Source organism: Microcebus murinus, chromosome 7 (assembly GCF_040939455.1).
Source record: "Microcebus murinus isolate Inina chromosome 7, M.murinus_Inina_mat1.0, whole genome shotgun sequence".
In the NCBI taxonomy this organism is placed as follows: Eukaryota; Metazoa; Chordata; class Mammalia; order Primates; family Cheirogaleidae; genus Microcebus; species Microcebus murinus.
Genome location: NC_134110.1, coordinates 49,289,397 through 49,305,311, shown reverse-complemented (window position 1 = coordinate 49,305,311; position 15,915 = coordinate 49,289,397).

Sequence of the window (15,915 nt, the reverse complement as noted above, 5' to 3'; positions counted from 1 at the left end):
TGGCCAATTTTAGTAAAGCCTATTTCCCCCAGATATGAAGGCTCTAATGTTTCTTCCCAGAGAACATAGCCTGTGTCATGAGCATAGTTGACAGCAATTTTAACAGGACTGTTTTGATTGTCTGATCTGCCTGATTTCTGTTAGGTTGTATTATATTACTCTCTTAGTATCATAACCAGCTGTTTGCCCCCACTAATAGCTGGCTAATTACTATATTGCATTCAACCATACCCTGGAACATTTTCTCATAGTCTGATCCTACCAAAATTGTGTCCTTTTGCAGGATAACTTTTTGAGATCAGTCTTGAAGGATTGCTCTTGTATAAAAGAGGCTCTTATTAGGTATAATTTCTCAAGATCTCTTTGACAAAGCAGATGATCTATGATGTAGCTTGTTGCTATCATAAAGCATCCAGCTTTCTTTAATTGTTTAAAACCCCAAACTCAATTGTTTTTAGGAGGGCCCTTGGTGTTGAATATGCCCACATTCTAGTATAAACAAAGTAATCTTATTTGGGAAGAACTTCAGAGCCCTGTGTTCCTCTGGCTTGCCTCTCTGCCTCTGGGCAAAATATCTTAGATACAGCTGTAGACCTTGTGACAGAGACAACCTCTTACTTCTCTTGAACTTGCACCCCTGCTTTATGAACAAGGAACTGTGCATGGTTGCATCCTATTTTCTCCTCAGCTTGCCTCTTCTGACATGGACCCTCTGCCTTATTAGAAAGCTGGAGTAAGGGAAACTTGGGTCTCAGTAACCTAAGCATGCTGTACTTAAAGTAGAGCTTTAACTCTACAATTTTGGACTGGATAAAGGGAAGGAAACCACTGAATTCTTAGTTGTACTTGCCTGTGTCTTAGCCTCTTCAATACATATATTCAGGACTTGAGTAATGCTAAGGACCTGCCCCTAGGAAGGAGATACTAAAACCTTCAACTGCTAGCTGACAGAAATCACTCTTACCTTGTTGCATTATTTAGAGTGGAATCTCTGTCACACCGAATGCAGGGAGGAAAGAAGCAGGTCATGGTTCAATTGCCATACACTCTTACTTTTCTTACTGAATTTTAGTAGATTTTTCTTGAATGAATTGGAATTGTCTGTCTTTACTATTGTTGACTTAAAGTCAATTTTATCTGATATGAGAATGGATACACCTGCTTTCTTTTGGTTTTCATTTGCATGGAATTTTTTTTTGTTTCTATCCCTTGGGCCTGTATGAGTGCCTGTGGGTTAGATGTGTTTCCTGAAAACAGCACATACTTGACTTATACTTTTTGTTTTATCCATTTATCCAGGCTATTTCTTGAGTGGGGCATTCAAACCATTCTTGTTGATAGATATATTTAGTATATGGGATGCTGTTTTTTACATCCTGTTTGGTAGCTCCTTATTGCTTTGTTTTATCTCTTGTACTATGGTTTTATATGAGTGCTGAGCTTTAGTTTTGAGGAGGTTTTATACTGATGGGTGTCTATTGTGCTGATTCATGTATACAGTGGTTCTGAGTATTTCTTGTATGGCTGGTCTGGCTTTATAAATGCTCTCAGTGTTTGTTTGTCTGGAAAAATTTTTATTTCTCCTCAATATATGAAACTTAGTTTTGCAGGATACAAAATTCTAGGGTGGCAGTTCTGGTTAAGAAGACTGAAAATGAGGTTCCAATCCCATTTGGCTTGTGAGGTCTCAGTTGAGAAGTCTGCTGTTAGCCTGATGTGTTTGTCTTTGTAATTTATGCATTGTTTCGGCTCACAGCTCACAGGAGTTCTTTCTTTGTTTTGGCTTTGGCCAGTCTGATGCCTGTATGTCTTTGTGATTGCCTCTTTTTTTGCAGTGAATCTCCTAGGCATTTCTAGTGCTTCTTGTATCTGGATGTCTGAATCTCTACCAAGACAAGGAAATTTTCCTGAGTTATTCTCTTGAAAAGGTTTTCAGTCCCTTGTGCATTTTCTTCTTCACTGACTTCAATGTCTATGACTTTTATATTTGGTTGTTTCGCATAATTCCATATTTCTTTTGGGTTTGTTCATTTCTCTTAATTATCTGTTATGTTTGACTGAGTAAGTTAATTAGAAAGAGTTGTCTTCAAGCTCTGAGATTCTTTCCTCTGTCTATTCTGGTCCATTCTTAAAAGTTCCACTGTGTTTTGTATTTGCTTAAATGAATTTTTCATTTCCAGAAGTTCTATTTGTTTGTTTTTTCAATATATTGATCTCCTTAGTGAAATTTTCATTCATCCTGAATTATTTTTCTGGTTTAATTGAGTTGGTTTTTCATTTTCTCTTGGATTTCATGGAGCTCCCTTTAAGCAAATTCTTTATCTTTCATTTCAATATTCTCATTTTGGTTGGTATCATTGCTAGAGTGCTGCTGTTGCCTTTTGAGGTGTCCTTTTGCTCTGATTTCTCATGCTTCTGGAGATTTTTGCTGATTCCTTCTCATCTGGCAGCTGTCACTCTTATTTTTGGCTTTTCCATTGTTTTGATGGGGCACGTCCCCCCACTCTCACTTGTAAAGGAATAACTGTAGCACATGTTGGGTAAACATTTTTGGCTTTTCTTCCAGGTGCTTTGATGTTGATCTAGATTCTGGATGGATGCCTTGGTTATAGATATCCTTAGTGTGGTGGGTCTCTCAGTTACTAGTTGTTTGTAGGCTATAGCAGTGGTGAGCAAGGTGTGTGGGAAAATTCCATCTCTCTTTGATGAGGCAGGATGGAAGTCTTTGAAATATTTTCTATTTCTCTAGCCCTTGGTCTTCTTAACAGTGTGATTTGTATTGGCACACCCAGTTTAATCTCAGAGACAATGGGTGGTGCTTGTGGAAAAGAATTAACCACACCTGTATGATTGAGTCAATAAATGCTGTAAAAGGCTGTCCAAATTGTCCTCCCTAGCAAGGTGGTGCTTGCTAGAAGGAACAAGCTGCAGTATTGTTTTGGTACCTATGACTGGCTGTAGCCCCTCAGGAGAAGCATTCAAATGCCCCAGGTGGTTGGTGGGGCCCTGGAATTTGCAGGTAAATCTTTATTTTCAGTGTGTTCATAGTTTCTGGGGAAATCCTCCAGGTAGAGGCTGAAGTGACCCCACCAAGCTAGGAATTCTTCTTGTGAAAGCGGGGCCATCTGAGATTCACAATCTGGCTGTCAGGAAATGGTTTCACTCTTTTCCCCCCTCTCCTGCTTAGTGGTCTCCCTAAGGTATCTGCCAGTAGGCAGGAGCTCAAATTAGCTGAGCTCCCCCCTTATGGCACTGCAGGCTGGGAGCTTTCCTGTCCAAGATCCTTCCCTTGACCAAGAGCACAGCTTCCTGTGGGGGTCTTGGCCCACACTGTGCTCTCTTTTTAGTCCTGTCCATGTGGACTTTCTCATCTTCTTAGATTTGTTCACAAATCCCCCTGCCATGCTCCTGAGTTACATGATTGAGTCCTGGGGGTGTGTGATCTTGCCTGTAGGCCTGTCCCTGGGTCACCAAAGATCAATCCCTGACTGTAACAATGAGAAGCATGCTGGTCCCACGTTGCCTATGGGGTGCTCAAGGAGGTTGATGTCCCTCTGCTTCGGGGTATGCTGTGCTCAGATGGGGCAGTCAGGCAAGCAGTGCTGGGGAGGGCTGATGAGCAGGGACCTCACAGTCTGAGCACCACTTACTCCTCTGCAGTTCTTTAAGAGGAAAGGTTTGAGGCACTCTCTCTGTGGAAGCCCAGGTGTATGCATCAACAGAGGAGAAATAGCAATTCCTGAGAGACCTAGCTCAGACATCTCTCTTGGTTGCTACAGGTGAGGGTGAGGAGGAGGGAGAGGATAAAAGTCTACATGGTGGAAAGTTGACACTCTGGTCATCTCTGTCCCTTTCTCTGGAATGCAGGCTGCCCAGAATGTCTAGGCTCTGGGATCACACAGATCCTCTGGCACCCACCAGATCCTTGTGGCTTCCACAGTTTGGGCTGGAGTTGGGAAATGTTTGTGTGAGAACAAGCAAGATGAAGACTGAGGGCCTGAACACCCCTGGGGAGGACAAAGGTGCACTGTGGGTGGAGAAGCCATATGGTGCCTGCCATCTTGGCTTAGGTCTATGTGATAGAAAGTGCCCCAAGGGGGCTGGCAGGCTGGTGCTTTGTCCTCAAGAAGCTCCCAGTTCACTGGTGGCAGCAGCCTTTGGGCTCATGAGAGAAGAGGGCTCTCTAGCATCTGGGGGCCTGCTAACTGCCAGAGATGTGAGGGAGGGAGAAACAAACCACCTCACCTACCCTTATCACCAGATGCCAAGCCTCCCAGGGGTTGTCCTCTGCTGATATCTTGCTCCTTCTTGTTCTGCTCCCCAACTTCATCCCATGGAATCTCTTTAGGTTCTGGTACTTTTGCTTCAGAATTACACCCCATCTATGATGATTTGTTTGGTTGTTGCTTTTTCTTTTTCATCTAAAACTTTTCCTTCTTTCTGAGATGATCTGGCACCTGTTGTCTCTTGTCCGTCATCGTGTCTCTTCCCCTATACTTTCTTGATAGTTCTTTGATGTTCAATATTTAAAATTTTTATGAAATCTAATCTCTCTCTCTCTTTTTTAAATTCTTTTGTTGCTTGTGCTTTTAGTGTCATATATAAGAATCTATTGCCAAATTCAAAAGAATATAGATTTGTCCCTAGATGTTCCTTTAAGTGTTTTATATTATCAGCCTTTATATTTAAGTATGAGATACACTTTGAATTAATGTTAATATATTGTGAAGTAATAATTCAACTTCATTATTTTCCATATGGCTGTCCAGTTGTCCCAGCACCAATTGTGGAAAAGTTTATTGTTTCTTATTGAATGTTATTGAATGGTCTTAGCACTGTTGTCAAAAATTAATTGACCATAGATATATGGGCTTAATTCATAAGTCTCAATTTTATTTCCTTCATCTACATATCTATACTTACTCCATTAACTCACTATTTTTATTACTATAGCTTTGCATTAAGTTTTGAACTAGGGAAATGTTGAGTCCTCTCACTTTGCTTTGCTTTTCATAATTGCTTTGGCTATTGGGCATCCCATATAATTTCATATGAATTTTAGGATCAGCTTTTCATTTCTGAAGGGGGAAAGAAAACACTTGGAAGTTTCAAAGTGATTATAGTGAATCAGTATATCACTTTGGGTAGTTAACTCCTTTCAGCATTTTTTTCTTTCTTTTTTTTTTTTGTAGTTTTTAATGTAAAAATCTTACACCTTCTTGGCTAAATTTATTCTTGTTTAAATTTATTCATTCATTAAAATATTTTTAACATCTTTCTGGTGTTAATGTAAATATAATTATTTTCTTAGCTTCAGATTGTTCATTGCTAGTATATAAAAATACAACTGTTTTTTTCCATGTTGATCTTATATCCAATAGCATTATTGAATTTGTTTATCTCTAATAGTTATTTTTGGTGTGTGTGTGGCTTCTTTAGTATTGTCTATATACAAAATCTTGTCATCTGTGAGTAGGGATAGTTTTTTTTTACTTTTTTACAATTTGAATAACATATTTATTTTTCTTGCCTAATTTTTCTGTTCAGAATTTCCAGTAAAATGTGCAAAAGAAGTAGTAAAAGTGGACTTCTTTATCTTGTTCCTGATCTTACATGGAAAGCACTCAATCTTTCACTATTGAATATAATATTAACTGTGGGTTTTTAATAAATTCCCTTCATTATATTCAGGAAGGTTGCTTCAATTCCTAGTTTATCCAGTGTTTCTATCATTAAAGGATATTGTCTTTTTTCAAATGTTATTTATTTATCAAATGAAATGATCACATATTTTTCCTCCATTTTATTATTGTGGTATATTACATTAATTAATTCATATATTGAATTATTTTTGCATTCCTGGAAAAAATCATACATTTTGATGGTGTATAATCATTTTAGCATGGTTCTAAATTTAATTTTCTAGTGTTTTGTTTAGGAATTTTGTGTTTATATTCATGAGAATATTGTTCTATAGTTGTGTTTTATTGTGATGTTCTTTTGCTTCAGTATCTGGGTATTTCTGGCCTCATGGAGTGAGTCAGAAGGTGTTTCTTCCTTTTCTATTTTTGGAAGAGTATGAGAAAGGTTGTTAATTTTTCTTGAAGTATTTGGTACAATTCACCAGTCCTTGTCCTGGGCTTTTCTTTATTGGGAGTTTTTTTATTTTAATAGATTTCTATATATTATGGTTTTGTTTATTTATTCATAGGATTTTCTATTTTTTCTTGAGTCAATTTTGTTAAAGTGTGTGTTTCTAGGAATTTGTTTATTTAATCTAAGTTACCTAATTTTTTGGCATATTATTGTTCATCGTGTTGTCTTAAAATATTTTTTTTCTTTCCTGTAAGGTCAGAAGCAATGTCCCTAGTTTCATTTCTGATTTTTGTAATTTGAGTCTTCTCTTTTTCCTGGTCTGTATAGCTAAAGGTTGTTAATTTTATCGATCTTTTCAAAGAACTTTTAGTTTAATTGATTCTATAATTTCTCTATTCTCTATTTAATTTGTATCATGCATAATCTTTATTATATTCTTCCTTCTGCTTGCTTTGGATTTATTTTGCTCTTCTTTTTCTAGGTGCTTAAGGTGTAAAGTTAGATTATTGATTTGAGAGATCTTTCATCATTTTAATGTAAATGTATGGAGGTATACATTTCCCAGTGAGCACTGTTTTCATTCTATCTATCAATTAGCATATTATGTTTTCATTTTTATTCAACTAAAAGATTTTATAATTGTGCTTATATTTCATCTTTGAGTCATTGGCCTTTTAAAAAAAAGTATTGCTTATTTTTTGCATATTTGTTAATTTTCCAGTATTCCTTCAGTTTTTTAATCTCTACTTTCAGTTCTTCATGGTCAGAAAAGAGGTTCTGCATGATTTTAATTTTTTAAAATTTATTGAGACTTGTTTTGTAACCTAATATACAGTTTAACATTGAGAATATTCCACGTGCATTTGAAAAAAATGAATACTGTTTTATTACTGGGTAAAATGTTCCATGTATGTCTTTTAGTTCTACTTGGTTTATAGTATTGTTCAATTCCTCTATTTTCTTATTGATAATGTCACATTATTGTATTTATCACTGAAAGTGGGGGTGTAATGTCTCTAACTATGTTTATAGAACTCTTTTCCCTTCAATTCCGTCATCTTTTGGTTTATGCATTTTGGGGTCTATGTTGTTAAGTGTATATATTAGTAATTGTTATTCTTCTTGATGGACTATACTTTTAAAACGTCAACATATAATGTCCTCCTTTGTCTTTTGTAACACCTTTTGTGTTAAATTCTATTTTGTTTGATATTATCATACCCATTTATCTTTCTTTTGGCTATTATTTGCATGGAGAATCTTTTCCCATTCTTTCACTTGTACCTAGTTGTGTCTTTAGAGCTAAAGTGCAAAGTGCATATATTTGGTAAATGTTTCCTTAATGAATTGTGCCTCTCTCATTCCTTTAATTGGGAGAATGTCAACAATTTACAGTCAAAGTAATTACTGATAAGGGAGAACATTTTGCCATTTTGCTTTTTCTTTTTTATGTTTTATACAATTTTTGTCTCTTAATTCCTACATTACTGACTTCTTTCGTGATTAGTTTTCTTCAAGTGTACCATTTGATTTTCTTCTTTTTTCTATGTATTTTATAGTTTTTCCTTAATTATTACTAGCTTAACTTTAATGCAATCAAATTTGAATAAATACCAACTTAATCTAAATAACATAAAAAACTCTGTTTCTATACAACTCTGCCCCTCCCTTTATGTGATTATTGTCACAAATTACATCTTTATTTTTGTGTGCCCATTAGTACAAACTTGTAATTATAATTTTTTGTCTTTTTAAATCATATAGAATAAAAAACAGGAGTTACAAACATAAGAATGCAATACTACTGGTTTTAAATCCATCTATATAACAACCTTGCCATTATTCATTATTTATTTGTGTAACTTTGAGTTAGTGTCTAATGTCCTTTCACTTCAGCTTGTAGTATTCTCTTTAGCATTTCTTATAGGTCACATCTATAAATGATGAACTCCTTCATTTGTTGTTTATCTGATAATATTATAATTTATCCTTCATTTGTGAAGGATAGTGTATTCAGATATAGAATTCTTGCTTGACATTTTTTTTTTCTTTTGACATTGTAAATTTATCTTCCCACTGCCCACTGGCCTCCATGGTCTCTGAAGACAAATCAGATATTATTATTTTTATTATTGAAGATTTTGCCATTATTGAGACATCGTTCTCTTAGTTTTAGTTAGCTCTTCGAACATATCTAAAACAGTTGATTTAAAGTCTTTATATGTATGTCTAATGCCTGGGATTCTTCACAGTGTCTATTAATTTTTTTTTTCCTATGCATGTGCCTTACTTTCTTGTTTCTTTGCATGTCTCGTAATGTGATAAGACATTTATAATTTTCTGTTGAAAATGAAACATTTTGAATATTTTCATGTGGCAAGTCTGGAAATCAGATTTTCTTTCCTCTCTGTTTTATTGTTGCTGCTTGTGGTGGTTTGGGGTTGCCTTATTTAATTGAGCTATCAGAACCAATTTTGTTAATTCTGCATTCTTTGTTGTGTATCACTACCAAAGTCTGTGTCTCATTAGGTTAGTAGTCATCTAGTGTTTTAGTAGTTTCCTTAAATACCTGGAATAAAAAAAGAAGAAAAAGAAAAAACAAAGAAAGAAAAGAAAAGAAAAATATATCCTTCTAGATTTTGCAAATTGGCTTTGTGTTAGGTCACTCCTTTAACCCTTAAGCAGGCCATTTAGCATTCTGGCTTAGTGTTTGCCTCCTATTTGCACAGAGCTTGGAGTTCAGCCAGAGTTAGAAGTATAGCGTTGTCCCAGGACTCTTTTGAGCAGGCATACAGCCATGGGTAAATGTGTGGCCTTCTCAATTCCTCAGTATTTTTATGAGATTTTTAAATCTCGTATGGCCCATATATCTCCTTTTTCAACCTCTTCTTTCCCAGGCTCTTCAATATGTTATTGCCTGTCTTGATTGTCCCTTGTCCCAGTCTGCTACAGCCAATACTGTGCCTTTAAATGTTTTCCAGAAATGTCACATGGGAGTTTATGTCTTTCTTCTAAGTTGTTGAATTTAATGTGTAAAGTTATTAATACTTTTATATAATTTTAATACTAATATAATTTCTAGTACTTTTATATCTCTCACTCTTGATATCAGTAGCTTATATAACCTCTTTTTTAATCTTAATGAATCTGGCTAGAGACTCATCATTTTTATTGATGATTTTAAAGATCCAGCTTTAGTTTCATTGATTTTTTTTTAATATTATGTTTCTATTATTTATTTAATATAGTTCTTCTTTTTGTCATTTCTGTCCTTTTTGGTTTTAATTTGATCTTCCATTTGAGTTTCTCAATGGAAGCTTATGCTGTTGTTTTAAACTTTCACTGTTTTCAAACATTCACATTTAATGCTAACTTTTCTCTAAGCATTGTTTTAATTGCATTCTTCAATTCAGTTCAGTTCAAGATGTCTTTCAATTTTCCTTTCTAATTTTTTTTTGAACTATGAGTTATTTGTAAGCATAGTTTTTAGTTTTTAAATATTTGGAAACTTCATAGCTATCCTTTTTATTCATTTGTTATTTAATTTTGATTTAGCCTTAGAACAAACCTTTAATTATTCAAATAATTTTAAATTTCTTGAAAAGTATTTTGAAGGCCAGACTATAGTCTGTCTTGGTAAATGTGTGTGAATCTGTGTGTGTGTGTGTGTGTGTGTGTGTGTGCGCGCGCGCGTGTGTGTGCGTGCACTTGTGTGTATGTGCTGTGGTGAGTTTGAAAATAACATATCTTTGAAGTTGGGTGAAATGCTCTACAACTGCCAATTAGGTCAGGTTAGCTGGTGGTGTTATTTAGGTCTTCAATAACCTTGATGATTTTCTGTCAATAATTGAGAGATAAGTGTTAAAATCTCTAATTATAATGTGTTTTTCATTTCATATTTTAATTGTTTCAGGTTTTAATTCATACACTTTGAAGATCTTTTACAAGTATATAAATTCTTTGGATAGCTCTGTCCTCTCAAAGAAATGATATCATTATGAAATGATATACTTTTTCCACAGCAATATTCATCTATCTGAAATTTACTATATCTGCTATTAATATAGCCACCCAAAATATTTTTATTTGAGGCAGAGTCTCACTTTGTTGCCAGGGCTAAAGTGCAGTGGCTTGATTGTAGCTCACTGCAACCTCAAACTCCTGGGCTCAAGCGATCCTCCTGCCTTAGCCTCCTGAGTAGATGGGACTCTGGCACATGTCACCATGCCAAGCTAATTTTTAAAGAAAATAGTTTGTAGAGACAGAGTCTCACTATGTTGTTCAGGCTTGTTTCAAACTCCTGGCCTCAATTTTTTTATCCTTGGCCTCCCAAAGTGCTAAAATTATAGGCATGAGACACTGAATCTGGGCTTAAACTATTTTTGATTAGTGTTAGATTATACATCTTAGTCAATCTTTTATTTTGTACCTATTATTTCCTTAAGATGGGATTTTTTAAATAAGCATCATTTGTTTGATTTGGTTTTCTATCTAATTTTACAATCTTTGTCTTCTAGAGTTGACTTCTAAAATCTTTTACATTCAGTATATTAATAATTATTCATAAGTCTGATTTTATATCCCACACTTTACTATTTATTTTATTTATTTCTTGCTTGTATTGTTTTCTCCTTTTTCTTTCTAGGCTATTTTTTTTCTCTTATTTTCCTGCATTCTTTGAATAATTTTGCTATGATTTTCTATTATCTCCTTTTTGGCTTCATTATTTAATTTTTATGTTTAGTTTTTAATTATTGTCTTAAGTTTTATACTACATAAACCTTTTCAAAGTCTATCTTCAAATAATATACCTCTTCACATATAGTATAGGAAACATTCAATAGTGTGCTTTATTGTTTTTCTTCTTGGCCTTTGTGCTATTGCTTTCATATTTTATAATTATATTTGTTATAAACTCTATAGCACATTATTATAACTTTTATTTAAATAACAAATTATCTTTTAAAGTAATTTAAAATATAAGAAATATATCTTTTATATGTATATTTTCCTATTTTCCTTCTAATTTGCCTTTTCCAGAGGGAGAGAGCTTGTGTGTATGTGTGTGTGTGTGTGTGTGTGTATGTGTCTGTGTGTCTGTGTGTATAACTTTTCCTCCAGCACTTTCCTTTTACATTTATTGTAGTGCTGGTGCACTAATAATAAGCTAATCTTCAAATTATCTGAAAATGTCTTTATCTATCTTTTGGGAGATAGGGTCTTACTCTGTCACACAAGCTGGAGTGAGGTAGCCTAATCATAGCTCAGTGTAACCTCGACCTCCTGGCCTCAAGTGATCTTCAAGTACCTGGGACCATAGGCATGCACCACCACATCCAGCTAATTTTTAAATTTTTTTTTGTAGAAATGCAAAAAAAATTGCTATGTTGCCCAAGCTGGTCTCAAACTTCTAGCCTCAAGTGATCCTCCTGCCTTGGCCTCCCAAAGTGCTGGGACTACAGGCATGAGCCATTGTACTAGGCCAATTTTACCTGTTTTGGAAGATATTTTTTCTGAGTTCAGACTTCTTGGTTGGCATATTATTTTTTCTTTTAGTACTTTATAGATGTTCTATTGTTCACTGGCTTTCATTGTTTTACATGAGATCCATGCTGTAATTCCTAACTTTTTTGCTACTTTTCTTGGGCTACTTTAAGATTTTTTTCTTTACCTCTGGTTCTCAGCATGTTGATCATAATATGCAACAGAGGCACACATCTGTGGACTTTGGTAGATGTGATATTCTGCAAGAGACTCTATGTGTGTCTTTATGAATCAACCAAAATAGTAGTATCATCACCAGCAGTTTGCCTGAAAACTGGTAGTCTCTCTGTGTTTTTTTCTCACTCCTATTGAAACTTTTATAAGCACCAAATTTTCTATATTAAATATTAAATCTTTTAATTTCTAAAATATCTAAAGGGATAATTAATTATGCCATTCTCTTTTATCCTGTGATTTTTCAGTCTGTGACTTAAAGAGAATATGTTTTCCCATCATTACTTTTCTCTTCTTTATCCATGTCAATTCTTAACCCTGCTCAAATATCTTTGCTAATGAATTCTACAAACAAGGAGAGTATGTACTTACCCCTACTTGTTATTAAAGTACTTCTTACTTAGATACTCTATCATAACACTATTTTAACAATTTTGGAAGTATATGTTTAAATGTTTTTTCTGCTCCATTCATCATTGATATCCTTAAATTCAAATATTTTTATTAGACTTTGTAGCCTTAAGCTTAGCATTATACCCAATTAAACTCAATAAGCCTTTGTTTAAAAGATGAATGAATTAATGATGAACTATTCATGCAGAGTAGCATAAAAATTCCTTAGATCACTTTTATCAAAATATATTATGTGGAAGGTCTATAGTAATCAGGCCAAAAATGTGTCCTAGGCCCAAAAATGTTTGGGATGTAATATTTTACATTAAACTAAAGAGAGTTATTAATGCAGAACTTTTCTGACCGTTGCTGTATATTGTGAGTTTTCTAAGTGGCCAAGTAATTTGTATAATAGTATTTGCCAAAGTTTTTGGTTATGGTAAAACTTTCTCTGGGTACATCCACTGGCACTAGTAAACATTTGGGAAAACCTTTAGGATGGTGAGCATCACATCACTTCCACTGCATTGTATTGGTCAAAGTAATTCACAGGGTCAGTTTAGATTCAAGGGCAGAGAAATTAGATTTCACTTCACAATATGAAAATTAGCAAAGAATATGCTATTACAACTTTTTTCTTGTTATAAATTATGTACAGTCACCCTTCAGAAGGCTTCTAAAACTCTTATCCATCACAACAAAAGTTTCAGGCTCCGTGCCCAGGATTTTTTCATCTAAACTAGATTCAAGTGGGCATAATATGAATATGTAGCATATTCAGTGTGTCTTCTCTTGATCTGAATACTATTATCTAAACAGACAAGTAATCTGCTCTCTAAACATTCATTAATGGCCATTAATACTCCCATTTAATTTAGGAGCAAGGAACAGATATCATGTAGTAGTGACTGATCTAAAGCAATTCTGAAATTCAACTCTGTACAAGTCACCAGTTCCTTGATCCATGCTGTTTTACTTCCTAGAAGTTGTTTTCTGTGGCAATTGGCTCCACCATTGGGCTTTATACTCTGCTCCTTGGATCTTTGGCTATATACTCTGAGTCATCCTTCTTTTTTGATAGAAAAGAGAAAAGGAACTATAATTGCAGCTGAATACCTTTTAGTCTGCTTTCCTTCCATATATTTTTAAGCTCCTAAAGGCTTTTTTCATTTAGAACTGTCTCTTTCCCTTTTTAAAAAATCCAAGTTGATTTTGCTTTTGCGAATACAATTCTCTTCATATTGTGTGGGTTTGTTATGAAATTTATTGTGGTTCATCCCATTGGACAATAAATACATCTGCAAATTTCTTCAAGTCCCCTTTAAACATTTAAGTTAAAAGTGAAGGTGCCATATAATTACATCCTTCAAATTATCTGATGCCTTTTTGTTTACTCAAGAGGGTTTATCAGCCTACCCTCAAATCTTTCTGAGGTTTTAGTCAAGAGTTTTACCTCCTCGCCTTTGAGATAATCTTTACCTTGAGGTTCTTTTTATATTTGGGGAGCCTTGGCCATCTGCAGAGGCTGGTGATTAGGAACAGTTTTGTTTTTGAATGCAGGAAGTCCAGTAGCCTTTATATTTCCTCTAAATCCTGCTTGAAAACTGGTACGCCTTTTATCACATTTTTTTTTCTATCACTTATCATATATGGCTAAAAGAATCAGTTGGAGCAGTCAATATTTTGCCTCACAAATCTCCTTAGTGAGTTTCTTAGTTCATTCAGTTCCTTTTTTTTATTTTTCACATTGCTGCTAGCCATACTTTTACTAAACTTTCTGCCGCTACATAACAAAGTTTATCTTTCCACCAGACTCCAGAAATATTTTTGTCTCCTTCTAACTTGAACCTCCAAGCCTATCACATGGTATCAAGTGTATCAGCATCAACTGGTGTCACAGGTGGCCTGGTCATAAAGCCAGCCCCACGTGTTTTATTTTATTGTTATGATAGCTCCTTACTTCTGGTAACAAATTCTGTTCTAGTTATCTATTTTGCATAACATATCTTTCAAAACTTACTAGCTTAAAACAACAATTTAATATTATTTACCACAGTTCTATGTATGGACTGGAAGCAGCAGGGTGATTCTTATGGGATCTTTCATGTGTTTGTCATCAGCTGTTAGCTGGAGCTTCAGTCATCTGAAGGCTGGACTGGGCTGGCTGTCCATGATGGCTCACTTACATGGCTGGAAGTTAAAACTGGCTGTTACCAATGACAGCTCAGTTAGGGATGTCAAAATATCTTGAGCTTCTCATAGCATCATAACTGGGTTGCAAGGAGGAGGGTCCCAAGAGCAGAGATTCCAAGAGACCCAAATGGAAAACTTAAAGGCTACCTTGGTTCTAGCCATATAAGTTATGTAGCTTCATTTCCACTGAAAATTGTGTTGGCCAAAATAAGTCATCAGCCTAGCTCAAATGAAAGGAAATAGGCTCTATATTTCAGTGGGAGGAATAGCAAAATTTGTATTTTATAATTTACTGCATTTGGAATCTAGAATCTCCTATGTTCAATTTTAGTTTTCCTATCTACTAGCTTTGTGCCTTAAACAAGTTTCTTTATGTGTTCATGTTGAAGAACAAAAGGAGTAATACATAGGAAGATTCCTTAAAAACTGTAATAGGAAAAGCAAAAAGAAATGATGTTTTCCTGTAATCCTGTTATCCTTTTTCTTTGAAAACTAGGTTGAATAATACTTATCATATGTGAAAGTCTTTTGCTTTTTACTTTTATGTAACATTTTTCTGAGCTTCTAAAATGATTCAAAATAATCGAACTTACAGTTATTGAATACCTTGAAGATGAGGTGCTGTCCTAGGCCTTAAAGACACAAAATTGAGTAAGATATAATCCCTGTACCCACAGAAACAAAATGGAATAAAATATTGATATAAATAAGTCCAGCCATAGGAAAATCTCACTTAATTCTGGCATCAGGTATTTCTTGGAATTTTAATGTTCATTAGCTAAGATACATGTGCTGATAGCCCATGGCAGTTAAGACAAAGCCTCTAAAGAGATTGTTCAATGAATTGTTAAAGACAAATTTCCAAGCTATGCAGAGAGACACTCTGAGTAACTCAAATACAGAATGGGATAAAGATGTACACTTGTCTCAGCACTGCTGACTTCCCCACCTGTTGCTGCACTCAGGGACAATACTGCCTTTAGGAAAAGTTCTGAATTTCAAAGAAAGAACTTGCTTTATGAAAAGGTACAGCGGGCAGAGTCTTACATGCAGTGACTTTAGGGATGACTCAAGGACCCAACCTGTTCTCAGATATCTACTCCACTAAGTGTCATAACACTAACTTTTGTATTTGACCCAAAATTTACAGTGTTAGTCATTTTATTCAATTAGGCAACAAAGATGGAGACATTGTTTTCAGAATGCTTCTGTAAATAAAGTATATATTCAACAAAGCTTTCTGTCTGTCTCTAGCACATTAGAACATATTTGTTTATCAGATTATCCATCACACCTTGAAAGGTATGAAAGAACCTGTGTTATAATAGAATTGTATATAGAACAGTGAATTTTCAATAAAAGACATAGGTATAGTAAAAGCATATACATAGATATATTCATTTATTCCCATTAGGCAAATAGCTAAGATGTGTCTCCATCAAAAAATATTTTGTTTCATTTAGACAGGATCAAGCTCCAGGAAATTCACCTTTTAAAAAGGCTTCCCAGATGGTT